The following is a 27,132-nucleotide window of genomic DNA, read 5'->3' on the forward strand; positions in this document are numbered from 1 at the left end:
GTTGGAAGGGACCTTTAAAGATCATCTAGATCCAATCCCTCTGCCATAGGCATGGACACCTTCCACTAGACCAGGTTGGGATGTCAAAGAGCTGGAGACTGTGCAAGTGACGGGCCATGCCAGTGAAACCCATTTTCAGGATACTCTAACCAGTGGATGCACCTTGGAAATCCCATTTTTCCCCTCAGGAATGTAAACTGCAGCCTGCCAGACTAACAAGATATATATAGCAGGCCAATAAGGAATGAGAGAAATAGGTGTAAACTGGAGGCAGAGAAGATCCACCACCACCGGTACATGGCTGTGCTTCAGCAGTAGTACATTTACACATCCAAAGATAGATGAACTGTAATGTAAATCAAAGTGATATGGTTGCAGGATGAAGAGAATCTCAGGGGGAGCGTGAGCATCTCCTGGTGCCAGGACAGCCCCCAGAATGTTTTGCACATTTATTTGGAAACAGAAACCTTATGTAAAGAGATCAGTTGCAGCCTGAGACCTGTTAACAGTCATCCCAGACAGGTGCAGATCTTCACTGAATTTCTGAAGTTTCCACTAGGTGGGAAGTGGATTAAACTCAATAAATGCACAAACCTGTACAGACTGACTGACTGACATGGCAGGAGGTGGAACAGGGGGCTACGAGCTGCTGCTGAGTCACTTAGGCAGACAGCCCTCCTCTGAAGTTTTAAGTGTGGCTTCATCGAGCTTATGGATGCTTTCTCACCTTTCTTCTCAGGAACACCTGAACAACTCACGAATATTTTTAACCCTGTGAAAAGGAAAATACATCCTGCTTAATGTATGATTTTGCAGACCCAGGATTTCACCATTTCTGTAAATTTGGCAATTTTTCTGTCTGGTCACATTTTCCTCCCTATCAACCTGGGCAGTGTGATTAGTTGCCCTGGAAGAAAATCACTATTTATGTTAGCAGTACACAGCAGCAACAGTTCTAACATCTGACACAGCAGTAGTAAGTTCCTGACCTGACATTTAGAAGAGACTCTTTCTGACTCCAGTGCGCTTTGGAGTAAGCCCTAAAGACCTTGCCCATGCTTTTTACACCAGTAGTGTTGCTTGTGATCAGCACTTGACACTTCAGCTGCTGTGGCTCCTGGGGTCTTTTTATTCTTTCCGAACATTCAGCTTACAGTCAAATGTCAGCTCCTCAAAGATATGTGGTTGGCTCGTGGTTAAGGAATGGGAAGAAGAAGGCTTGGTTAATTCCCAGCTCGACCACAGAAATCCCAAGTGAGACTGGCCAGATTGCTCACAGTCTGGTTTATTCCAGAAGCACTCAACTCCCCTGAACAGAGTTGCTACCTAGTGGAGCTTTTATGTGCTCAGCATACTTGTAAATCAGGCCCTTCACATCTCTGCTAACATCAACAGCTGTAGGATAGTTACTACAACAATCCTACTGCCTTTCTCTCACTTTTTGTAAGCCGGAAGGTCATTAACAGGCACTGTTCTTTGAACTGCTTGTACAGCACTGAGCACGCAAGCTCCAGTGGGTTTAACAGAGCAGCAAAAAGAAAGAGTCAAGGAGCAGAGACCCTCCCTATGAGAGGTCAGCAGAAGGGGTTCTCCCACACCCTGGGAAGCTGATCAGAACACACCAGAGGAAAAAAAAAAAAAAAGATTATAATTCTCCTAAACACACTTGGAAGATTACACAGGCTGACTCGTGGGCACATTTAATGGGTTTCTGGCGAAGTGACTGTACTTCCTCATTTGAACTGCTTAAAATGAAGGCAGAATTTTAGTCACACAGAAATTACATCAAAAGGAAAAGCCAGATGTTTTGTGAATCCCACCACTAATGAGCTACAAGTGCTGCTTTTTCCATTGTACAAGAAAATTATGAATTTTTAAACATATACAAAACAAATTGTTTGCGATTACATTAGACCTTCAAAAGAAAGTGGGAACATAAATTCAGAGATGAATAGCATAATATTGGATGCTTGCCTCACTGCTTGACTTCAATAACTTATCTCAATAAATCCCCCAGCAGAAAGCATCTTATGTACTTCAAGCCTGGAGAAGATGAGACATGAATGCTGGAGGAATTACAAGACAGAGGGGCTTTCTTGCAACAGTGAACAAGCTGAAAATTACAAGGTAATGGAAACTCAGCGGGAGGCCCCCGTACCCTGCCATTAGCTAACTCCTACAACGATTGCTGCAGAAATCACTTAGGTTATGTAAGCACTGTACACTGCTTCTGCACTTTGCATCTCTCTCCACCTAAGCACACAGACAATTTAATTAGGCAAGAGGAGATACCTGAGCAACAGGGACTTTAGCTTGCAGATGAAACAGAGCTGCCTCCCCGACCGAACAGCAGCCCTTTGTCCCAACACGACCATCTGCCTGTCTCTGCTTTGTTGCACTTCCACACCAGCTGTACAGATAGGTTTATTAAAGCGTTTACCATTTTTAAGCCAATATAGCCCCGACCTCCCCAAACCACGGTACCACCATGACTGTGGAGCTCAGGAAAATGAAGAATTAACAGCAGGAGAGTATTAGGCTCGAGTTGCTTAAAGAGCAATTACTGCCTGTCCCTCATGCTTCTTATCATGGTCTCATCCCATAGAAACACTTGTTATTCCCACCTCGGATAATAAGTCAGCTTCATATAAACGTCCCTGTGCTGTGGCTCTTACTTTACCAACCAGGAGGTTAACGAGGATAAGGCACTTCTCCAGTATGAAAAGGGAAGAAGAAAGCCAACCCGGCAGGAGCAATACGCAGTACGACAGAGCAGTGTGGGAAGTGCACTTACAAGAAGGCACAAGAAAAGTGGGCAAGAAAAATCGCTTCCTCCAAGCAGATACAACACAGAAACAGATGAAATCCTCTGCTGAGAAGCTGGGAACATGAAGCATATACAGGGGAGATTGTGTTAAGCTTTCCCCAGGAGCAGGGGAGGAGAAAGCAGTACTAATGGTTAATGGCATGTTACTTTGTATTGAGAAAATGACAGTGGTGCTGGGAGTGGACTTGCAATGCTGGCATGTGGAGGCACAGTGCCAGGACTGTGGAGCCAGGGCCTCGATTGGGGGCTCTGCACACTGCGGAAAGGCCCTCCAAGCCAAGGGGCCACCAGCAGAACATAGCTGCCTTGCTAATACTACCCTCTAAGAACCGCTCTCTTGCACCCTCCTTTACGCTATCACATCACGAAGCCATCAGCAATCTGTCCTCAACCCTGGCGGTTAAGGGTCATTTGGTCTCAGAAAAGCCAAGTGAATGAGATGCCCACACCAGCCTGAATTTCCTATCTCTTACCCCTCACTAAAAAGTTTAACCCTGCAAGGCCCTGAGCGCTGCTGCTGGCCATGTCTGGCTCTACCTCAATTGAGTTTTAGAGATGAAGACAGCTTCCCCTCCAGGGACCACAGCAGCCACAGAGAGAGGTTTCACTCATCATAGCATCAAGGAAACACAAGTCACAGGAGACCAAACCTGCAGCCTGTTTTTTTATCTTAGATACTTAAAGGATAGGCATCTAAATCCATATGTAGGTACTTACGTGTCTCAGCGAAGTATTTTGGGGCATGACAGCAGAAAGCTTGACTCTGAGGAACTTCAAGCTAGGTATGACTTGACGCTTCTGATGGCTGTGATCTCGTACACCTGCATGTGAGTCAGGCCCAGCCTTGCCTGATGTCCCTCACAGCATCCTCTGGAGAGAGGTCAGGATCAAGCCCAGACTGGGGCTGGTTTAAAGCATGCCTTAATGGAAACTCTTGCCCTGCACACGTAACACTGTGGCTCTGTCGCAGCTCTCACAGAGAGCACTGGGAGCTATTTCCTCAGAGGTAGTGTCCTGCACGGAAGCCCCTTCCACGCTATCAGCATGCGCTATAACAATCAACAACTTCTCTGACACACTGCTTGCATTTAAACTCAACCCTCCTCCAGCATTTTCCAATCAATACTATGCCAGGATTTCTGAGATATGTTGGTATTTTCCAGTAACTACGACAGAAAGCATGAGATATATTGCAAATGCCACTGAAGCCACAGGATGACATTTATCCCTGTGCTGGGTTCAAATTCAGTGGGACAGATTGTGTTCTTAGCTGGAGGAGGGATGGATTTTACTCTCTGTCTCAGAGATGCTTTTACGATGGTGACTGTTACACCCCTGGTACGAAATATGCAATTATAAAACCTTGTCTCTCACTCTATTTTAAAATAACTTTCTCTAAAATCAGTAAGATACTGGGTATTAACTATTAAATATTCTTGTCTGTCTTCTGTATCCAGCAGACAAGAAGTTTAGAAACATAGGTACTCCACATGTGAAAGTGAATCTCAGATCCCAGAACGTGCTTTGGTTTTTATGGGATTCATTTCAGGAGTTGGTTGAATTTCTAACTCAAATCAATAAAATGCATGGGTGCATTTACACACTCATCCAGCTTTCCTGGACATGTTAGAAGATTACCAAGCTTGCCTGATTTTAATTAAAAACAGACCAGTGGGCAATCAATTTGGCTTGCACCAACCTGTAATTACAACGTTTGCTTTACGGCTCTACAAATAAAGGTGGCAAGGGAGTAAGGGCTTCTGGGGGAATTTTGTGGTGCTGCCCTGAAGAACCTTAGAGCAAATCACTTGTGATAAGTTTTAGTATGAGAACTGCACTGTTTTAAAATCACCTCAGTACTACTTTATACAACAATAAAATGGAAGATGTGGGCAAGTAAAAACTGTAATATTCTCTATGAATCGCCACTTATTCCACTCCTCCCGCTGCCTGACCAGGTTACTTAGATGATGACCTGTTTTCTCTGCTTTTCATTCTGGCTGCTTGTTTACCTGCATTAGGTGTTTCTGTGAGCAGATCTCTCATTACTGCTGCTGCTTGACTATTTAAAACTGGAGTTTCATCCTCTTGTGCTTTTCCTCTTTCTCCGTCACTATTCAGGCTGTAATGAGGACAAGAAATGCAATCAAGTTCTTCAGTTCGATATCCACCATTCCCTTCTGAACTGCTTTTTTATTACGAGGATTACTGAAGAGTTACTTTCAGTTGCTGTTCGACCAGTACCTCAACTTGCACGGTCTGTGCCTGATTTAACCCAATAAGACTGTTTCCTTCCCCATCTTGGCACTTTGTTACAGCCAAAGAGTGTTTGCAGCCTCAGTGTAATATTAAGGCAAGACAACATTTCCTGTGCAATGCAGACATGATAAAGGGCTTCTTTTTCCCTGTTACTGTATGATGCTAAATTCCATATCCCACCCCCAGCAGTAGAAATCCATTGACAAGTTCTCTTAATTCAAGCTCTGTCAATTAAATGACAGCAAATAAATGACAATTTTAATGGCACTCCATAACTAAAATGACTCTGCAACGATTTTTGCTTTATTGCTCACTTGTGTCATATCAAGTATCACACAATTTTGAAAAATATCCCCAGAAGAAGGAAAAAGAAATAAATGATGGAGGAAGGAAGCAAAAGTACTGAAAGAAGAGACCAGAATCTGCTCTCTGTTGTTGTGATCACTCCGTTTGTCTCTTCTCTAAGAGTGGGCACAGCTCAATCAGCTGATGAGGTGATTGGTAGATTCTTAGAGTGAAGCTGGTCTTTCACAGCAATTCACATTTCCATCTTTTATTTGTAATGCCATCACACTAAGCTATCGTCAGACACTGGGTCAACTCTGCATATTCAGAGAAAAAAAATACACAATTCAAACTAGCAATTTAATAATTTGAAGTGCTGTACTGCCACTGCTCCCTTGGAGAGATGTGATGGATAGGAAAACCAAATTACTTACTGTTAACACTGATTTGTTTCACTGAGGATTCTTATTTGTTCTGAATGATCTTCAAGCACTGGAATGTTTTAAATGTGCAACACCAACCAGAAAATACTTCTAGTGATAGTTATTTGTCCTACATGCTCTCACCACTGGATGTGTGCAGGATGGGACCATGCAAGAAACAGAATCACTGAATAATTTAAGTTGGGAGGGACCTTTGGAGGTCTTTAGGCCAACCTCCTGCTCAAAGCTGTGCCAACTAGATCAGATTGCCAAGGACCTTGTCTGTTTTAAGTATCTCCCCTGGTAGAGATCCCATAACCTCTCTGGTCCTCTGCTTGCGTCCAATCACTCTCATAATGAAATTGGTTTCTTTATATTGGAAAGGCATATCCAAAAGGGTTATATATCTGAAAATGTTTCCTTGTTCCTTTTCCCTTATGTCACTGCAATTTCCTGCACCAAACACTGTATTAGTTACCTCTTCTTCTAGCAGAGGTAAAGCTAGAATCAAGCTGTGTGGAAACCTTTGACAGCATCAGTATCTTACAATATTCTGTAATAAGCAGGTCCTGTGCTCATATCTGGAGATGTGTTAACTCTTACCTGGATCTAAGGTCTAACTCTGAGCTTACTAAAGTTAACGAGAGCTCTCCCGTTAGTGATACCTAACATCCCTTGATGTCAGTGACAATTTGCGAATGCTAACTACATTTCTAAATTATTAAATAAGGACTCCAGTGAAATCACTACTAGCTGGGATTTTGCTGGGCTATTGTATATGCTGCAGTAACTTGCACTGTCAACCAAATCCATGTTTTCACAAAAATAGCAGGGTGAAGAAGGATCAGTGAATTTACTAGAATGCCTGAAGCATGTCAGCACAAGAGACATGACAGTATAAGAACTGCTATCACCAGCTGAAGCATTGAGCTTCGTGGTCTGAAAGCAGCTCTGGCTGGTACTTTGCTTACCATTAAGTAGGAAGTTGTTCGGTTTCTCTCCCAATATTTGCTGCCGTAGACCTCAAATATCATTCTTTCGGAACAGGAAAGCACTCCACAGATGAATCAGTTCCATTCGCCACAAAGGCAAACTGGTCTGCTTCATAATTGATTTTCCACAGACAATTGATTTAAACTTTTCAAACCCCTCATGATAGTAGGATTAGATCCGAGTCTTTACAGTGCCCTACAGTTTGCAGGGCGAGCTCTGAGCTACATTTCTCTTTCACAGAGTTCTGCTTAATTGGACGAAGGGGACAGAGTTCAAGGGCAAGCCAACAGAAGGTGTTTAAACATAGCCCTAAAGTACTTGTAATGAGAAAGTGTCTCTCTCACTCCCACGTACAAATGACAGAAGCAATGTTTCAATTCCATTTACCTCTCCTGGCTGGGTTGTTAACACAGAAATCTGATGTATTTTATCCTACTACATTAGTTCAGAAAAATGTGTTTATTACAAGTTCCATTACAATATACTTAGCACAGCCCTTTCAAGTGATGACTAGAGGTCTATTTGGGAACTAATTCAGCACCAACTGCAGTTAAAAAGCAGCTTTCACATGTCAGTGGAAACTGCATTGGATCTTTACTGGCTGTTATAGTTAAAAATAATCAGTAATAGAGCTGAGGGAAAGCGATTAAACATTTTTACGTGCGGCTTATTGGCATAAACAGCGTTACTTCTCGCAGCGCATTATTGTTTCCACTAAGTTTTCTTATAGGATAGGTGGGAAACACCAAACCTCCATGGCTGCTCTGTGAATACCTTTCCTTCTGCCAAAAGTTTGGGTTGGCATTCCAGTGCTGGGAGTTCCCAACAGCTATTAGAAACATTTTCACCCGCATTAGTACGGTCAAGCAGCAGCAGTAACGAGACCTCTGCCCACAGGGCCACCTAGCATGGCCATACTTGGTTTGTGAGGGGATAAAAATACTAAAGTTTACCTCAATTTACAGAATATCCTATTTTTCCCAGTCCAATTGAGCACTCATGAATTTTGCTGTCCTGCAGGGGGGAGAAGTTATCATCCCCGCAGGCCCGAGTGCTTCCACTGGGAGTATTTACTGACTGGCCCAGAAAGGAATAACAGTTCTCAGTGAAGCTGTTTTAGAACATCTTTTAGATCAGTTACTGTCTGAGGTTCTCAGGCTAAGGAAGAAAAAAGACCTTGGGGATTTGGTGCCTGGCAAAGCTGACAATCATGTATAGTAAACATAGACTGTATTTATAAGCTATTTATGTTCGGAATACCATGTACAATTTGAAATTACCAGTGTTGGAGGAAATTTTCTGCAATAATGAAAATTTCTTCAAATTTGTATTGTAAACTAGCTGAGAAATATTGCTGTGACAGAAACCGAGGCAGTCAGACCTGTCAGGTAGATCAGCCCAGACCTACTCTCCAGGACATCACAGAAGGGCTTTAACAACTAGCTGAGAAATATTGCTGTGACAGAAACCGAGGCAGTCAGACCTGTCAGGTAGATCAGCCCAGACCTACTCTCCAGGACATCACAGAAGGGCTTTAACAACCCCAGAGAGGTTTTCTTTGGACAGGGAACAGAACTAACGGCTTTTCTTTTTTTACAATACTCGGGACTGTGTGGATTAAATAAAGGTCCCCACTGTGTTCCTGGGGGACAGGTCCCTTTCCTTAAGGCTTGCCCTCAGCGTGGTGCTCAGCAGCTTGCACTCTGTGCTCTCCCCATGCTCGGCTCTGCGGTCCTGGCCCAAAGGTCTCTCGCAAACAGCCCCAGCCCACTCTGGGAAGGAAGTCTCCCATCCTTCCCAAGAGTTGGACCTGATGCAGTAGTTCCCTTTTTGAAGGCAGATTATTACGGACAAGGACATATAAACACTATCCAACACAATCAGACATTCCTCATTTCCTACTACCCCCTTTCCTTTCTCTGAATAACTCAACCACACTTCCCCTTAGGAGTCTGACCCAGAAATAGGCTTGACATTCAGAGATGAAAAACCCAGCAGGGATTTCCACATAGTCCGTCTTGCTTTTCCATCTGCAAACAGAGCCAGGGCTTGGTTTGTGAATGCTATCCCGGGGGTACTGCAGTATCTGTCTCCAGATAAAGTTGTGATAAATTCACCGATGGTCTTACTTGACCTGTCAGCCCAATGCCAGGAATCCCACTGGGTCTTCCTGATGGGAAGGGTGTCCTGTGCAGTGCCACAGGAGGGGTCCCTGCTTTGCAGGGCGGTGGAAGCCCCCAGCAGCTCTGCCTGCGTTTTTCACATCCATTTTTCATCTGAACATCCTGCAGTGCTCTCCAAACAGGCGATCATCTGTGTGCTCACTAGGGATGGGGAAAGCAATGTGGAAGGTTCCCTTGGGCTCCCCACAAGGGAAGCTGCGGGCATGGGCAGGGGGGGATGGTGGCTCCTCCTGTCCCTGACGTGGGACCACAGCTCATGGTCCCACATTTCCAGACCCACGAGGGAACACCTGCCATTGCACAGGCAGCGTCACCAGTGCTGGGTGGACAGTTGCCCAGATGGTTTCACAAGTCCAGAGGTGACCCCAAGACATCAATTCCTACCTGCTGTGTTCACATTCCTCATTCCTAAAGCACAAACTATAGCAGCCCAACAGCCTGACAATAGTGTCTGAGCCTGAGACAACCAGCTCAGGACAAAGGCAAAGATAATTGCTATTGCCTTCCCTATCATCATAGCCATGCTGGGAAGAAACAGGCTGCCACTGCCTTTCCTCGCCACATAAAATTGGGCTGTTTGTTCTTCTTCACATTGACACTATTACATTATTCAGAATTAATAGACAAGCCAGTCAACAGCAAGGTTGTTCCTTATGGCAGGCATGCAGGATACCCAGCTGACAAGGTATTTTTCACATTAGAACAGCAAGGTATTTAATAGAGTGTAAATGTCTTTAATCACCCAGGCTAAACAGTACTAAGCACAAGTTCAAGGTGACTCCAATGGTTCCTATTCAAAATCTGCATTTTCATCTTCCTTAGATTAATTCATATTTTAATTGCTCATATCACTGATTGAAGTGCTAGCGAAGGGAGCACTTTCATTCCTTTGATCTCCTGCTTTCACTACACACAGGCAAGGTTGGACGTTAGGCAAACCTACAAAATTGCTTTGCTTCAGGGAGAGCACATGGCACAAGTGTGGAATGGCTGAAATCACACAGCATGAGTGGCAGCAAGGCCTGGGGACAGGCTGCTTCATGTTTCCCCTGTTACCCCATACGTTTAATTGCTTTCACCACTACCAAAACAAGAGACACTTCATCAATTTTGTCAAAATGTGAACCAGGAAGATAGAGAATCCTTTTGTTGCAGCAAGCTTGCAAATTTCCGCACCAGGGTCAGTGCCCTGCACACAGTCTACAATGCAACCTGCCCCCCCGCCCCTTGCAACGGGTGGCCACAGCCCTGAGTCTCCAAGCCATCACATGAAGCTAAATACCAAAACAACTCCAAAAATAACTCTTCATATACAGAGACCAGTCAGTAAGCTACTGCTTTACAAAGGGGACAAACAAGAGCAGCTGCGATAAATTTAGATAACATCACAAGTAGGTTGGGGAAGGGACCATGAGACCTTTTGTTCTTGCCACAGCACACCACTGAGGAGCTTTCAAAGAAGTTGAAAGGAGGAAAAATTCAAAGCCAGCAAAAAGAAATATTTTTATACTGTGATTAGCCTACAGCACTCATTGCCATGGGATGTTCCTGAAGGAAAAGCAAAAGAGATATGAAAAGGCGTTGGAAATACATATGCCTATCATGGCTGTCTAAAGTTGATGGCTGTCAAAATGGGGGAAGGGATCTTAATATTTTCTTTCAGTGTGGGCTCCTGTGAGGCATTTGTTCCTCATCTGTCTGTCGGGGGTTTCAACACTTACAGTCAAATGTATCTGCTTCTGATGCCTGTCAGAGGGAAGACCCGGAGCTAGAGCTGCTGCTGGAGCACCCAGCCTGGATGGTCCTCTGTGGCTGGTAAGTACTGACATCAGTAACAGCTCATGCTGGTTAGCACAAGTACCAGCTGAAACATCAAAATATATTTAAAAAAAAAAAAAGAGAGAGAGAGAGAAACACTGCATGCTTCACTCAGAAAAGCTAAGTACAACTTTTTTTCCTCCTTTTTTTTCTGGTTGCCCAGGTACTGTGGCATCCTGAGGGGCTTCCACTGAGGATGTTGAAGATGTGAGCACACCCCTTCGCAAGTGAAGCCTGATCATTTCTGAAAAATATATTCATGGTTCAAAAATCAATGTTTCTGTGTTAACAGAGGAGGTTTTGCACAAAGCACTGTGTGCACTAGCTATTTCTGCACATTTCAAAGCCCCAGTGAAGTTCTACGTACCAGCAACAGCACCCTCTCAGGCTCTAGACACGGGGACTGCAGTGGGGCTACTGTCTGCCCCTGCACTGGTGGCAGTTCTTCTGGTGAGAAGTTGCTGATGCCCTTGGGAGCTACCTCTGCCACCAGCCCCCAGTCCTCCTTTCAGCTGGGATGAAGATCTTTCACACCAACCTGTGCCTTCCTCCCTGCCAGACCAGTTTGCCCAACTTCAGATTTGCACTTCCTCCTTTAATTTGATTAGTGACAGCTGCTATTATCTGAGGAAATCTAAATTGCCTCTTCCTGTGCTAATGAATCACTGTACTATGTGTGTGGGGATTAGAGAGCAAGATGGATTTATTAATACACTTCTAATTAAAGGGACACTTCCATCCTTCCAGTGGCTTTCGGTGAAGGGGTTGTAGCGGGTTTTGGAGGTGGAGAAGAGAGCCACGGGTTGTCACTTCTAATTACAAACCACACTTGTACCGATATTTCTTCTCAGACTGCAACTAGTGAGTGGAGATACCAATTTACGTGCACAGAGCAGGGCAGCTGTATCAATGGGGATGTCACATTGAACTCTCTTGTCTGCAGGAACCAGTTCAGGTCCAGCATGGGGCTGCTGAAGCTGCACCACCTGTTCCAGCAGCCAGAATGACTTTAAACCACCAATTCTCTGGAGGTGGGAGGCTGTACCAAGGAAAGGGTCATCCTAAATTGACTCCTCTCCTACACTCCTTCTTAAGCATCCTTTATTATCTGTCAGATAATAAATCACAGCTGTCTGATTAGATTTTGGGTCTGACTGAGGCCAACCACTCTTATCTAAGGTTTTTAAGTTACAATTGCTCAAGCCTCTAAAATGAGAGAATGTAATGATTTTGTTTTCAAGGTAACTGGGCACTTAAAAAAATCACCAGCCAGTTTGTAAAATGCTAGTGAAGGATTTTGTAAACTAAGCCTAATTACAGCAACAACAGACCTGTTTGCAAGAAGATGTGATCTGAATACTGATGACTCAAAGTAGTACTCAGTCTGCTCAGGAGAGTGCAAATTAAAAAAACCTGCTTGTATATATTCTTCTTATCTCATATCTAATGCAAGGAACTCTGAGAGATGCCTTCCAGCCTCCCTTTACAAAATATAACGGAGCAACATGTCTCCTGCTGTATAGCAAGAAACGGGACTGGTCCGGAGTGGCACTGCACCGTCTTCACAACCATATCCCAAACCAGTGTCCTGAAACCCCACTGATAAAAAGCACAGGGAAAAAGAAAGTCCAAGTGTACTCATGTCTCACTCCTCAAACCAGGTCATCCATGTTTTTGGAGAGGAGAATATTTAGTCTGGTGTGGCCATTCTTACACAATTAATTTCATGAGGGGAATCTTAACTTCTCCATGGGATGAGCCAATAAGGAACTCTAATAGAGGGAACCAAGGAAGATCTTGGCCCTACCTTTTATTCTAGTTCTTTTGGCTCTGATTTACCTAAATGTCAATGCAGTAACAGTAGGATTAAGACAGAACATGTTGTGAATAAAGCACATGTGGGAAGATGAGGTCCTCAGCTGTTCTAAGATGTTCACTGCAGCCTTAACTGTTCAGAAGAGCAATATTCACACTTAAGCCTCACCACACAAACAGTATTGCCTTAGGCGGCTGAGCAGTGTGACTTCACGGACTAGTAATCTTGACCCACTGAAATCACCAGAAGTGTCTTCATGGACTGTCTCTGGCTTTGGATGAGATCCTGATCCTCCTCACATGTAAATTCCTGCACCTCCACTGAAGTCACCAGAACTATGCGGGGTTAGGTCAGCTGATGTTCCTGCCCTTTCTTTCCACAGTAATTCAACATGCATAATTACTTGCAAAAACATTCTGCTGACAACAGCCTTCTCAAATGAACTATTTTCACTGCATTTCCAGGTTCTACATCTTCTCTAATAATGTACTCTAGGTGGACTATCCATCACCATAAAATCATTCATTCTTTCAGATACAGTTAATTTTAATGAGGCTGGCATGGACTAACAAGCTATTGATTCACATTTATGGATACAGTAAACAACTCTTGATTTCATTCAATCTGTACACTTGAGAGTGCTAAATAGTTTTAGTCAACGCTGCACACTGGACACATTCCCACCTTGCTACTGGGGGATACCCAAAACTTTCCTACAAAGTTATCATTGTGCAATTTGTCACAGAGGAAGAGAAACCAAGAATGAACAGACCTGCAGGATAACTTGATTTCCTGTAGTCATTTCAGATAAATGAACAAGATTTGCGTTTCAGTTATCGCGTTGTAAAGCTGACTCATAGCTCCAGGAAAAGCTAAAGAAGCAGAAATGCTTTTCATTGTGGATTCTCTCTTTCATTGGAGGTTAAAAGATACGGGGAACCCAGACTGCTGTTATAACAGTCCCCAGCTTGACCCCAGCTAATTTTGCTGTTGGGGAGCTCACTGCTGTGCTCAGTAGTAGCTCACGTTGACAGCAGCAGAACTAGATGGAGAATCCTAACCCCAAAACTGCTCTTCAAAACATAAAAAGAAAAAAAAAATATTCTTCAAACACTTCTAAGCTGCCTGGCCCAAACCGCTGTGCTCCATTCTCGTTTCATTTAGATGCCTGAATTCAGCCTGTATGAATCATCCTATGATAAATCTTTACCCAGACTTGATACAAAAATTATGCAATTTTCAGCATGTGAAAAGGGCAAGTCCTGGGCTTAGAAGCTAACCTGGGACCCAAAGCATGAGTGATCCAGTCAGTCTTGTATTACAGGGCCAGAAGGGTCTTCAAGACAACATAGAATCTATCCCCTTACTTATCTGGCTGTATCCCGGTGTTATGTATCAGAGACTCTCACTTGCCCCAACTGCAGGGCCTCCCAGGGCCATCTGTTCCAATCCTCACCAAATATTTCACGAAAAGCTTTCCGGAGCAGGCCATCTGAATCTCCTTGGCTGCAGTATAAAGCCTAAATGTCCTTGTTCTATCTACCACAGGTAAGAAGGACAGATTACTCTCTTCCCATTTTTAAGTGTTTTAAAGATGTTTCCTCTCCCCTTATCCCTGCTCTGTCTTAAGTACGTGCTCTTCCACAGGCTCCTTATGCTTCTGTTCTTCACTGGGAATGATGGGATGGGAGCACTGTGCCTCCCTTCCTCAGAGGGACAAACACATTTAGAAGATGATGAGTTTCAGATACTACTGTAGGCAGTAGGGTTTTTTTCAAGGTACTTTGAAGTGATGGATAGCATTGTCAACTGTAAATTTAGCTCAAGCATCGGAAAACAACAGCATTTCCCTTACAACAAATTCAAGTGGTCTTCCGTATCACACCAAGGTCATCACAGAAAAACACGCTGCAGTGTGCTAAGTGACTACTGCAGCGTTCCACCATCTCCAGCTAAAGTCAGGAGGCCAGACTCTGAAACTAAGTAATAGGAAACTTCTCTGAGAATATGTCACTTGCCTGGACATGCTCTACTGGTTTTTAGCTGCTCTGTTGAGAGGACTGAGCAGGAGGCATGCCTTGTGCATGAGGCTCCACTGGATGCAGGATGACCAAGTGAGGGGGCTCTGATGCCAAAATGGCACAGAGTAACTGCTCAGAGATCAGTTTTGTCTTTAAGCAGCAAAGGTATTTATTTCGTGCAACACTGGGGAGCTAGGCAATTCGCACCAGACAAGCTAGCTCCAAAGTTTTCAGTGAAAAGTCAGGTGTTTTATACAGTTTTCATGAGAGATTACACAACATCTTTAGATACATATTCATTTGATTTGGACACCCAATAATTCCATTCATAATAGGTGGGATCTAGGTGGGATAGACCTTTCCATTTTCTTTGTTCAATGGTTTCCTGACTTGATGGTCTCCTTATCTTCTTCAGGTGCCCACCTTATCTTTTCTAATTATTCAGAGTACATTCCTTTCTCAACACAAACAGAGCATCACCCAGAGCATTGTACCAAACTCATCCTGACTATTTTTTTTTTTTAAGACCTTGCTCTGTTTCAGCTCCCACTGCATGGACAGCACAGCGCGTGTGCTGAACCAGGCTCAAGTAACAGAGGAGCTCCAGCTCCTGCCTTCTATCAACAGGTGCATAATTCTGACATGCAATACAAACAACAATTTCTCCTTTGCCTAATTAAGACATGTTAATTTAAGTGTGGTTTCCAGTGTTTGCTTAAAGAAGCACAATTACTTCTGTTTTCACAGCATAAAGTAAGATTCTCAAATAAGTTCCAAAGACAGGGCCTTGGGTTTGGGGGTCACTAAACAAACAAACTGGCTTTGACTTCCCGGGATTCAGGGATCGTACAAATCTACTGCTTGTTATGTTCTTAGAAGACAAATTATCGAGTCTCAGGGGAGTAACTACTAAACACTATTTTAGCTCCTGCTCCCATCCCCAGCAGTAAGTTGATATATGCACAGATCAGACAAAACAAGATTTTAGACACTTAAGGAATTTACATGTCCGTGTTTCCAGAAGGTGCAGAGCAAGAAAATGGATGGCTCCACTTTTTTTTAATAACTTAAGTGGGGCACTTAAATTTGAGTAGCATGGCTCCCCATATAACCTATGCAAGTAAGCAGTACTTGTTAAGGTCTGACCTGTCCTCCTCCTTCCCCAGACTACAGAGGGATCTCCAGGGTAGCCACGTTCCTAATTTCACTGCTTCAGTTCCGAGTTGGATAAACTTGGTTGTAATTGTAGCTGAGTCTTGAAGCAACCTGGAGGATGCCTCTCTTTTTCCCAAATCCATTCATTTACAAGGGAACAGAAATTACTACACAGACTATTTATTGCATTCACCTTGAGAGCAGCTGTCACATGATACATGGGTTTGCAAAAGAAGGCTTAAAGGAGGCACTTGGGAAGCATTTGAAAGGACACTAGCCCAGAGAATGAGCGTCTGGCCATTGTTGTTTCTTCCTTACTCCTTTATGCTGCAAGGCATGCAGAGAAGAGTAGAAAATGAAGATCCTTCTATGACGTTCAATAACAAGCGTAATCACAAAGTAAATATGGAGTGGGTACTCAAGAGAACTGTCACAAGAGCTATGTATACACATAACCCTCATCAGATCCACAGCAACGCTGTGCCCAGGGCAGTTTGGAGGTGCCCTAAGAACAGCCCGAGTACCAATGGGGTGCTGAGCCTGAGGCTCCCTCCTGTGGTTTGCACAGGAGGGACCTACCAGGGCAACATCCTGCAGTGTTAAATAAGCTCTTTAATCAGCACAGAATTCTATTCTGTTCTATAATGAAGGAAAACAGGACAAGAAATAGAGTACTTTACATTCAGGGCTCCAATAAACCAACACTGCAGAATGTGTCACTATCAGAGGGTAAGGAAAGAGAAAAAGAAGATAAACCTTGGTGGTATTAAACGCAAAATGTAAAAACATTTAAAGTGACACCTTCATGAAGAGACCTTTTAAATTATTCAGTCAATGCAATACAATCCACAGCTAATTACAGTCTATACATGCAAATGAAAGTAATGATAATCATAATTACTTTGCACTTATATACTGTAGCAATTTTCGTCTGAAGACCTCAAAGTCTTTATAAACATTAATTAATCCTCCCATCACCCTGGTGTGCTAGGGAACTGTTACCATAATTCTCAGACAGGTAAACTGGGGTTCAAAGAGGCTAAGTGATTTGTTCATCGTCACGTTTCGGTGCCGCAGGTGGGATCAGAATGGATGGTGATGTCTGGGCAGAGGGCAGCCATCGCACACCACTCCCTGGTTACAGGTGTCGGGGCTGAGGGAGGAGAGGCTGCGCTATATGGAGATGGGGCAGGCAAAGGGCAATTCTTCATCCGAGGAACAAGTCTGACAAAACCACTTCATTTATACTACAAAGACAGCACTACATTTACAGCGCACCACACTGCAGTAGTTCCACTGCTGATATCCATGCATTGACCCTGAAATGGTTGACACTGATTTTAAGGTTTGATTTTGCCTTACGTAGAGTTGTTTTATTTTGTTCCTTCAAAGAAAATGATGTCGTAAAACTTTGTCTAGGAGACAGGTTTGCAGAGAAAACAGCAAACACCAGAATCACTGCTGTAACCAGCTTTGGCTTTATCTAATAAAGACCTTTTATTTGGTGAGAGGATACGGTGCATTGCTGGGAAAAGGGCTGAATTTGCAAAAGTTTTTGGCACAGGGGTTCAGATTAAGCCAACCAAGTCAGTCCTGTGCATTCTGGTTTCTGCACATAGGTTTCAGGCTCTCAAGAAAGCTTCACCACCAGTTAAAGCACAGAAATTAAGGCAATTTGGCCTGGATGCTTCTGACAAGCAGACACCTATGGGCTTCACAAGTTAGGCATCTATTTCCCACTGACATCCCATTAAATTTTGAGACTCTGGAGGAAGGAACATTTATACTGTGCTTGGGCAGCACCTACCCTAGGGCAGCAGCGAGGCAACCTGAAAGGTGCTACCACAGTAAAAGTAATTGGTCTAATACAATGTAACACCCCCCCACCCACCCCCCCCCCTCCTCGTATAGGTTGTTGGTTCTTTCTTGGGCTAATGATCTGAGCCACAGGATGCAGATAAATAGACTTGAGAAACCCCCCTGGCAGAATATCTGACAATCCAAAAGCCAACAGAATGTAACTTCAAACTCCTCTCACCTGTATTTGCTTTTCTGGATTTGCATGTCATGGCTCAGAAAATGCACTCAGATTTTGTCCTTACCCACATTTCTAAAAGCCGTTGTGTGTTAATCATTGTCTGGTACCATAAAATGCAACAGCCATCAATATCAAGCCTGCCAACTTAACAGACTCTTGTAATGGGTACATTTCTATAGACTACACAATGAGACTAATTGCATGGGCTTGCTGTAAAAGCCAGAGGTCGTTTGATTACTAGCTGTTTTGTACCATGAAAGTGCACATTAATTATTTAAAAGATGGACTTATAATTATTGTAAGCTCTAAGTAATTACCTATAATTTTGGCAAGTGTTAGAAAAACTGATAGTCTAGCAAATTCAGGTTTTAGTCATTAGTAAGCTCATAATTACATTTAAATTGTAAAATGAGAATTATGCAATTTATCTCCCCAATAATGCATAAACATTACAGTGATTGTAGGTTTTAATGGACTATATTATTACTATAAAAAGCAGAGCAGTGATGGGCAGTAAGGGGCAATTTGAGTTCATTGCTGTTATTTTACATTATAATTGCTTATCAGTGACTGCACCATGATGATTCTCCTCCTTGATTAAGATGGGATAAGTCCATTCCACCTATCAAACTGTACTGGAAAATAACAAAACTTACTTAAGAGTCACTAAGAAGAAGTGATTAATCTTAATCACCTTAATACAAGACCAACTGCCTAGGTAAACAGACTAGGAATCACATGTTTACTGAGAAAAGCAGAATTCCCAAGTCATGCTGTTTTGGGTAGGGCTGCTTTTCCATTCAGACTTTTCAGGATCTGTTCCCACATACCCCTCACCCATGCCTGAGGCTACTCAGTGCAACTCCGTCACCTACAAAGGACAAGAATGAATAAAAAATGCCATCAAGTAATACACACACAAGAGGATTTTTCAAATGCTGCTATTCCAGAGCAGTCTGCGCCCATCCAATATGCCAGCATGTCAATGGCAAAATCCACTTCAACATGAGAAAAGCGGTATAACGACTAGATACAGCTTAGACAACAGAACTGCTCTGGAACGGTAAACTGTTCAGCATCCTTCCAGAAAGACGAACTTTCTAACAGTAATAATGCAAACCACCAAATCTGGTATTGTAACTAGGGATGTGTATGCTCTGATACTTGCAGATCACCATCTGCCTCCTCTTCAGCAGCAGGTGTTCACAAAAGCGTTAACCCCCCCTTAGCAAGATCCCCAAAGTCTTAACAGTGGCAGTAGAAAGCAAGTAGAAGAAAACGAGTAAGACCTGTCTGAGGCTGGGACACATTAAACTGGAGCATGGGACAGCAGTTTTCAAAACATACAGTGACGTCCTAAGAGCACTCTCACTTAATTCAAAGGAAATGTTACCATATATAGTCACAAGGGCAGTAAATTTGTTGGATTTAATAATGTCATTATTCCTTTGGTCTCAGGTGGCAGGTGAAGTGATTTCTACGTGTGGACTAAGGGCTTCATCTATCAGACAAAGGTGTCAGTCACACAAGATCTAAGAGCAATACTGGAGAAAAGATTAGAATAGAAATGTACGATATTTTATCCAGCTGAAAAGGACTGCAATTAATCCATGTTAGAAACTAGGCGAGGCAGACAGGTTTCTATCCAAAACACAGCATTTTCAGCCAACAGCACTCGTCTCTACAGCCAAACAATAATATTGGAGTTCAATACTTCCTGAAAAGAAAAGGCAACACCAACTGCTGTGAATCACTCATGCAATTTCCTTATGGATTTCCACCTTTCCTGTTACACGGACTTTACAGAAAATTGACCGGAGAGATTGGTAGAGGAGAAGACCATGCCATTTAGCTTGAAACTGGGACCTGCCCATGCAGCTAATCGTTTCATGATATCAGTGTGACTCTTGTCTACAATGGTCCCTCTTGCCATGGAAAACGTATCCCTTTATGTTGTAGAAGGAATGAAATGCTGGGAACGTACTTCCAGGCTTGTCTGCAATGAGACACTTTCACACCGTGTGCACCTTCGAAGCTGGAGTCTTGCCAGTACAACAGGCTTGGTTTGACACCAGGGAAATTTAAGAGCTGCTTTGCATTGTTATTTTACAAGCCCTTATACAATGTTTGTTTTAAATGATGTGCTGTGTGATTCAGTGGTGTTTGCTGAAATGATGAAAGCCACTGCTTGATGTGCTGCACTGTGTGACTCTTGTCTTCTCCTGGAGATGAAGTATTACTTTTCACCAGTCTCCCAAAAGGCAACACCAGCTTTTTTAGCCTTTGGGGCACTGGATCTACTCCGACATTCCAAAAATAAAGTCCAAGGGAAACGAACATGCCTCTAGCCCAGCTCTGCACACCATTTAGCAGAGCAGCTCTTCCGGATGATGGATGGCAGGCAGCTGCCCTGCACGGTGGTTGATGCAGCAGGGACCCACAGCAGTGGTGGCAGAGCCACACCTCGGTGACCAGGGCGGTAATGCCAGCAGCACTGTAAGAGCCATTCCGAGAGCACGCTGGGAGCTTGCCCCTACACCGCTAATGTCACCGAGGGCTTTGTTACTTGCTTCTGGGAATGCAGGGTCAGGCTTTTATTAGCTGTACATTTGAAGGCCACGGTCAGATCATTTCTGGTGTCAATAGTCAGGCTGACCCCTACTCCCCTTTCTGTGAGCTGTGGCATGACGGGTCTTCTGCCTGGACAGCTTTGTTGAATCAGGCAGATCTGGCTGGTGTATATTTCTCTAACAGTGAGAACCAAAGTCACTGCCCCAGAGGGCAGATGGGAAAAGAAAGAATTACTTTTTGTCAAATGATAGGCTCTAGCTTCCTTAAGAGCAATACAGGACCATCCCTTGGAACTCAAAAACTGATGAAATTCCTGCCCTGTATAACTTCCAGGTTGCTAAAGGGTGAAAAATGTGGAAATAACAGGACCCCGGGGACTTTGATGCTGCTCAAGAAATCTAATCCAAAACCTTCTCTCTGCCAATGCCCAGTATCAGGTGCTTCGGTGAAGATGCACTAAGCCTTACAGGAGGTAAACAAGGGATAATATTACCCCACAAAATCTACTCAAGGCTTCAGCCTAATCCCCATTTAGCAGAGTTCCATCCATATACTTGAGCATGAGAATTTATACACCTTCCAAGCCTTTTTATTAAGTAGCTTAATTCTGCATTGAAACATTCAATGCCTCTTTGCACCTCCCTAAATTCTGGTCCTTTGTAGGAACTGCCAATTTATATTACAGACACATGAAGGCTTTGAAAAAACTTCCTTTCTCTAGCAAGCACTCTTTGCCCTCTGGTTCAAAGGTGTGTCTGGTCACAGGTCAGTGAGTAACCAGAAGGCATCTTCAGAGAAACAACTTTTCAGCCAGTGAACATCTCCTCTTGGATGATGATAGTGATGGCTACGTGGGAACATAAGATCACTGGGCCAGCAGAGACTGAACGGATTACTGAGTCACATGCCCTGGTAGCAGAGCCCACTACATCACATAATGTTCATACACACTTCAAGCTGCATCTTTAGACAGTATTTTTGTCCTGTTATTCTGACACAAACGCTGCTCTGTTCTAGATTCTTCTTGCTTTAACGGCTAAATGATGTCTTATTTCCAGTCTAAACTAATGCATGGTTAACGTACGCCTCTTGCTCTTAACCAGTGCGTTCCTCTCACTCCGCTCTTTAAAATAGCTTTAAAAATACCTGTACGATTTTTTTAGACAGCAAGCAGACTGTCTCTTGGTTTGCGATTTGCTAGACTAAACAAGCCAAACTCTTTAAGTCCCCCCTCACACAGTACATCCCACCTTCCCTTAACTGCCGGGTTCGAACCCCCCTTTCCTGGATATGACTGGCTGGAGTGGTATTGCCTCCGACGCAGACAGCTTGCACAGATGCTTCCTTTCCCTTTGAAGATGGCCTTCATCTGACAAACCCAACATTACATTGCCATTTCCATAGCTGCGGCACACGGGTGCTTTCCATGATCAACTAGCACAAAAGGAAATTTGCCCTATTTGTTTCTAACTGACGTCTGTTAATCTGCTATGAAAAAATCTTGCTTTTAGTTCAAGCAAGCACACACCTCTCACTTCGCATTTTTAAGTTGTAGCAATTAACAATTAACGTTGCAAGTTATTTAAGACTGTATTGGTGTGACAAAGCCACTTTTTCCAGCAAAAAACCGGGGGGGGGGGTGGGGGGGGTGGGGGGGGGGCAGGCGGGGCATGAGCCTGATTGCTCAGATTCTTCCTACAGGTTTGGCTTACACAGCAGCAAGTTACCAGAAAAGTGCTCTGGAAGACCAGCTGCAGAAGAGAAGGAGATGTGGAGCCATGGCTTAGCTCATCTCAAGCGAGCTCCTCACTGTGAAGCCCTCAGGACTCCAGGGAGCACATAAAACACAGCAGCAGAGAGAGCTACAGAGCCCACTTTGCACGTAGCTTATGAAGGGAAAGGTTAAAAACCATTGTCCTGCCAGAACTGCAGAGTGTAACTGTCCATCAGGCACGTCTGGAAGGTTCTGCTTCCCCCAAAGCCACCATCCCTGCTTTTCTGGGCAACAAGCTCAGCTAGGCTGGTCTCCTTAGGGTTCCTCAGCAGCCTGTGCCACCCAATTACCCTCTGGAGGAGATGAGTTCTGTACACAAGGCCTAGAGCCAAAGCATTCATGAGGAGGTACCAAAAAGTTTGAGAGGCCTAATGCTGGTCTCAGTAACTCAAGTCCTAGAAACCCCAATATACAATTACTTTAAACTTACTTCTGTTCTTGCTGATATCCAGGGAAACATCTTCCAGGCAGTATTTGTATCCTGTGAAGTAGCATAAAGGCCCTTTCTTTGGTTTTACAGGCCCAGCAGCAGTAACCACTGACAGCATCTATGTATTAGAATGCACCAACAACAGAGGAGTTTTTAGGGACAAAGTCCCTGTCTAAAAAGCGAGTAATGTCCTCCAGGAGCACACGAGAGATCTGCCTGTGTAAAAGCCACCAGTGACATTGCTGCCAGAGAGGCTCAACCACCAGGAGACTGAAGGAAACAGCTCTGAAATCCCCACCACCAGGTTTTACAGATCCCTCTCCAGCCTGTCTGGGTCTGAGTAAAGGCAGCTGAGCCTCATTAGTGAATCAGCCAAGCAGGACAGGTAGCCTCAGGTTACACTAACAAGCCAATTAAGAGGACTTATAAAGGAAACTTGGCTGAGTAACAAGGGAGGAGAAAGCCTGGCAGCACTGGTTGGGGAGGCAGAGCTGTACAGCTGAAGATGGGCTGCCGCATAATTACCAAAGCTTTTTGCATTGTGCCATTGGGGGAAGGGTAGCCTTGAAAGATTAAAGATAGCTGATTTGGGACTGTGATGTTGTTAATTTGTCCCATCAGAGCCTGAAGTAAAGCAAATAGCAGTAAATAATGATAGTCTTGCCCTATATGGCAGGATACCTTAGGGCATTTTGGAGGCAGTGCTTGACTGAAGCACCCCTGCACCCAGTGTCCCAGGACCCTGCCAATGCCCTTGTGGCCTTCTGAGGTAGCTGGATGGGAAGGTTGCCCAGTATTTTACTGCATGGTTTATCGTGGTGGTAGATGTGGCCCTACCTATCAGGCAGGGAATGGATGCTAGTTTACAAGGTTGTTGCTGTGTTTCACAGTCTGCTCAGGCAGATCCTCGCTTGCGTGCGGCGAGTCCTCTCCTCCTCTGCAGCTCTCTGCAGCCGATGGCATGGCTGGCCTGCCTTGTGGCTTGCAAGTCATTGTCAGCTGTCTGGGGTGGTGGTGAAGTCAGAATTCACCACAGTCAGGTGCTGAGATCAGAATACATACAACACTTTAAAGTAAGTGGTTTTTTCTATTAGGGAAACACTCTTTAGTCACCTCAAATTCTAAGGTGTTTGCTTTGCATTGCTTTTAAAGCTGAAGTTTCAGCTATTTTAATTGTGTCAAGAGATACACAGTTCACAGAATACCTGTGGTGTCCTGACAGCCTGGTGGCTCATGGAAGAACAATTCCATCATACAGTGGTTCCCAGTCACTAGAGACCAAATCCAAGTATACTCAGTGTTTTACAGAAAACAAACTCCAAATCTGGCCAAGTTCTCCTGTGAGGGTAGGAACTAAAACTGTGATTCCAAAGAACCTTTTCAACTTAATCCAGTCATCAGTCTGGACAGAAGATCATTGACAACAGTCTGGTGGGCGCAGAGGATTGCTGGGCTCTTTGGTTTGGGCTTGAAATAACTTCATGATTATGCAAACTGGCCTCTTTCTTTGTCAACCCATTTGCAACTCATACCTGAAGCTATTTTTAATGTCTTCAAGAATCCATTACAAAACAGAACACCCAGATCAATCCATTGGGATTTAATATGCTTGGACTGTTGAATTTCCTACAAGTTCCCTCCAGATCTGTGCGACAGATCTTTGGCCAAGAGTTAGGGGAAATTTTATGCATCTAGTCCAATGTCCTGTTTCATCCATTGGCCAATATCCAGTGCTCCTGAGTAATTCCCTCTTTACCAGCACTACTGGAGTCTGGTAAGCAAAAATGGCCCATAAAACCACATGATCATTTTACAGCCATATGAGAAGAACACAGAGAGCTCTGTTCTGAATTAAAGTTCCCAGAACACCGCTAGCATTAGACAAATAATAATAATAGCTGCTTGCACCAAGGTGCCTCAACTGGAAAGAATCCCAGCTTAATCTGATGGAACAAAGCTGCCTACAGGAAGAACAAACACAAATAGGTCCTGTGACACCTGACTGAGCTTCAAAATGCATATTCCATCCAGATGGCTATTTTCTGAGAGCACAACCTGGACTGGCAAACAGCAAAACCTGTGTTTGTGTTCAGCTCATCTGAATGATTGCATGACAGAGTGAAATCAGATCTACATGGCTGGATATGGCCAGAGAAATTGAGCAGTTTCACTTTTCAGGTGCAAGACAAGAAAACTATAAGCTCTCACTTCACAGCTTTTTCAATAAAGAATACAGATAGTCTTTTCTTATTTAAACAGATGGATACCACTCCTACCTGGAAAGAACATGCACTGTCCTTTGTAGCTGAATCAAAGTAAAGTTGAATGGATGAAATAAGACCTGCTGAGCACAAAGTATTACGGGGCAAAGAAAACAAGTGATAGTTCTAAGAGTCCTGGGTTTGGGTCTAGAAGAGGAGAAAGAGGGGAAGGCTTTCTTACAAAACATTTCAAAGACTACCAATTTGAAGGCTCCTCAATACAGCAAACACAGCGCTTCTAGTACATCCATTAGGATCTGATCTGGCTGTTCAGGATCAAAATCTCCTAAATGACTCACTGAATATACAGTTACCAGGGGGTCAATGAGTTTATCATGTAATAAAAGTTGGTATTTGACCGAATGACACTGAAAAATTGCAAAGTTTTACTAGTCTAAGGATTTTACAGAGGTAGCATATGGCTCAATATCACAGAGGATCTGTGAAATATTCATTAATATTCTATACTGTCCTTCACTGAACTCCTACAAAAAACCATTATATTAATATGTAGTCCTGCAGATATACTGAGGCTGTCAAAGCTGCCTGCAGAATCTGACATCCTAATTGCACCAAAGTTGCCAAAATTAGGTGTTCAGATATCCTAAGTAATTTTTTATAAATAGTGCTTAAAATAATACCAGAAATAAAACCACCAGAAGATGGCCTTGTGGCAACAGCACTGAGATTCAGGCAATCTAGATGCAACTACTCTCTCCTGTACAAATTTCCGAGTAAACAGCAAGTACACTGCAGTACATAACTGTGTCCCCAATATAATATAGGGATAATAATTTTTCTCCATCTATTCTTGATTAAAAATAAAAGAAATGTAATGAGGACTTGGATAGTGTCTTCAGATGTCAGTATGTAACATTTAACTCCATACCCCAAGGATACTGTTAGGGATTCCATATATTAATCACAGAGGATGATAATCCGAGACATCACAGGCTGCTTGGCATTACCTTTTGTTAGACAAGCACAACAGATGATTAACGGAAAGGCACTGCTTCTAAATCCTGCCTCACTTCTCTTCCAAGATCACCACAGTGATAAGAGTGTTACTGCTACTAACAACTACCTTTGCTTGAAACCCTCTTGACAGAATTACAAGTGGAATAAGAAACTTTCAACTGTGCAGGTATTGAAATAAACAGAAACAGATTTTAATATGAGATCTTCCATACTTGAACAAGGAAAAAATTCTGAAGACTTTTGACCTGCAATACTATTTCTTTGGTCTAATGTAGGTAAAAAGGTTTTCCCTTTCACAGAGTTCACAATGATTAAATCTCAGGGAGATCAAAAGAGACTCTGAATTTAATCTAAGAAATTTTTCCCCACATGGAAACATTTTATGAATCCTCTTTTAAACATGAATCTCTGAGAAGGTGAACAAGGAAAAGATGGTCATCTGCACAGGCTTTAAGTAAACCAGAAACATACAGAAGCTAATGAAACATTAAGTGAAAATGTCCCTATCCTTGGCTACTTAATTCCTCACATCTTGCTCTCTGGAAGCAAAACGTAAAGATAACAGGAATAAATCAACAGTTTTGAGAAGCTGACACTGAGGCAGCATTTCATGCAGATTGGTTCATCACTAGCTCCTGTTCAGTCATGAAGATCTAATCTCAACATCTTCTGACCCTTTTCCATAGTTCATTACTTTCTAATCACTTATGGCCCTTATCAAAGAACGCTCAGAGTTTCTTGGACTGGAACAAATCCATAAATCAAAGACAATCGCTTTTTTGCTTTCTTTACCAGCCTCTCTTTTCTTTATAATCTCATCCATCTGTTGCATTTGAAATTCACTTTGTGTACATGTATATATACTGCTAAAAAAATACAGAAACGAGGGGAAAATATTTTTAGTACAGAATAAATTGTCCATTGACTTTCTGAGCTAGTGTGAGGCACTAACCCTGGCACCAATCCAGGGAACCAAGGATACCTACTGCAATCTGTTATCTTGCTTTTCTTCAGCAGTTTCTCAGTATTCCTTTACTGATATATAGTTTCTTACCCATGGGTACACCATAGGAAAAAGGAAGGCTAACAAAATAATGAACTGACTATTTTGATAGTTGCCTGTAGTTCACATTAAAAATTTTGCAATGCAAATTAAGAACACATGCTTATTAACCATCAATCTTTGTGTCAACTTCTGAAAGCATATAACAATCAAATTTGATATTTATTTATTTTCTGGATTTCAGAGAGGGCTTTTTCCTCCTAATGCTCTGCAGTAAAATTATCCCTATTGGGTCACA

The 27,132-nt window shown here is 43.2% G+C and overlaps 1 long non-coding RNA gene across 1 annotated transcript in view; it reads right to left on the minus strand.

Moving 5' to 3' along the window:
* Positions 1-27,132, minus strand: part of LOC114011895 (uncharacterized) — a 317,148-nt gene that overhangs the window by 149,589 nt on the left and 140,427 nt on the right. Inside the window, exon 15 of the long non-coding RNA XR_008745696.1 lies at positions 4,840-4,949. This is a non-coding gene — a long non-coding RNA (uncharacterized LOC114011895). The remainder of the gene's footprint in view (positions 1-4,839; positions 4,950-27,132) is intronic.

This window comes from Falco peregrinus, chromosome 2 (assembly GCF_023634155.1).
Source record: "Falco peregrinus isolate bFalPer1 chromosome 2, bFalPer1.pri, whole genome shotgun sequence".
In the NCBI taxonomy this organism is placed as follows: domain Eukaryota; kingdom Metazoa; phylum Chordata; class Aves; order Falconiformes; family Falconidae; genus Falco; species Falco peregrinus.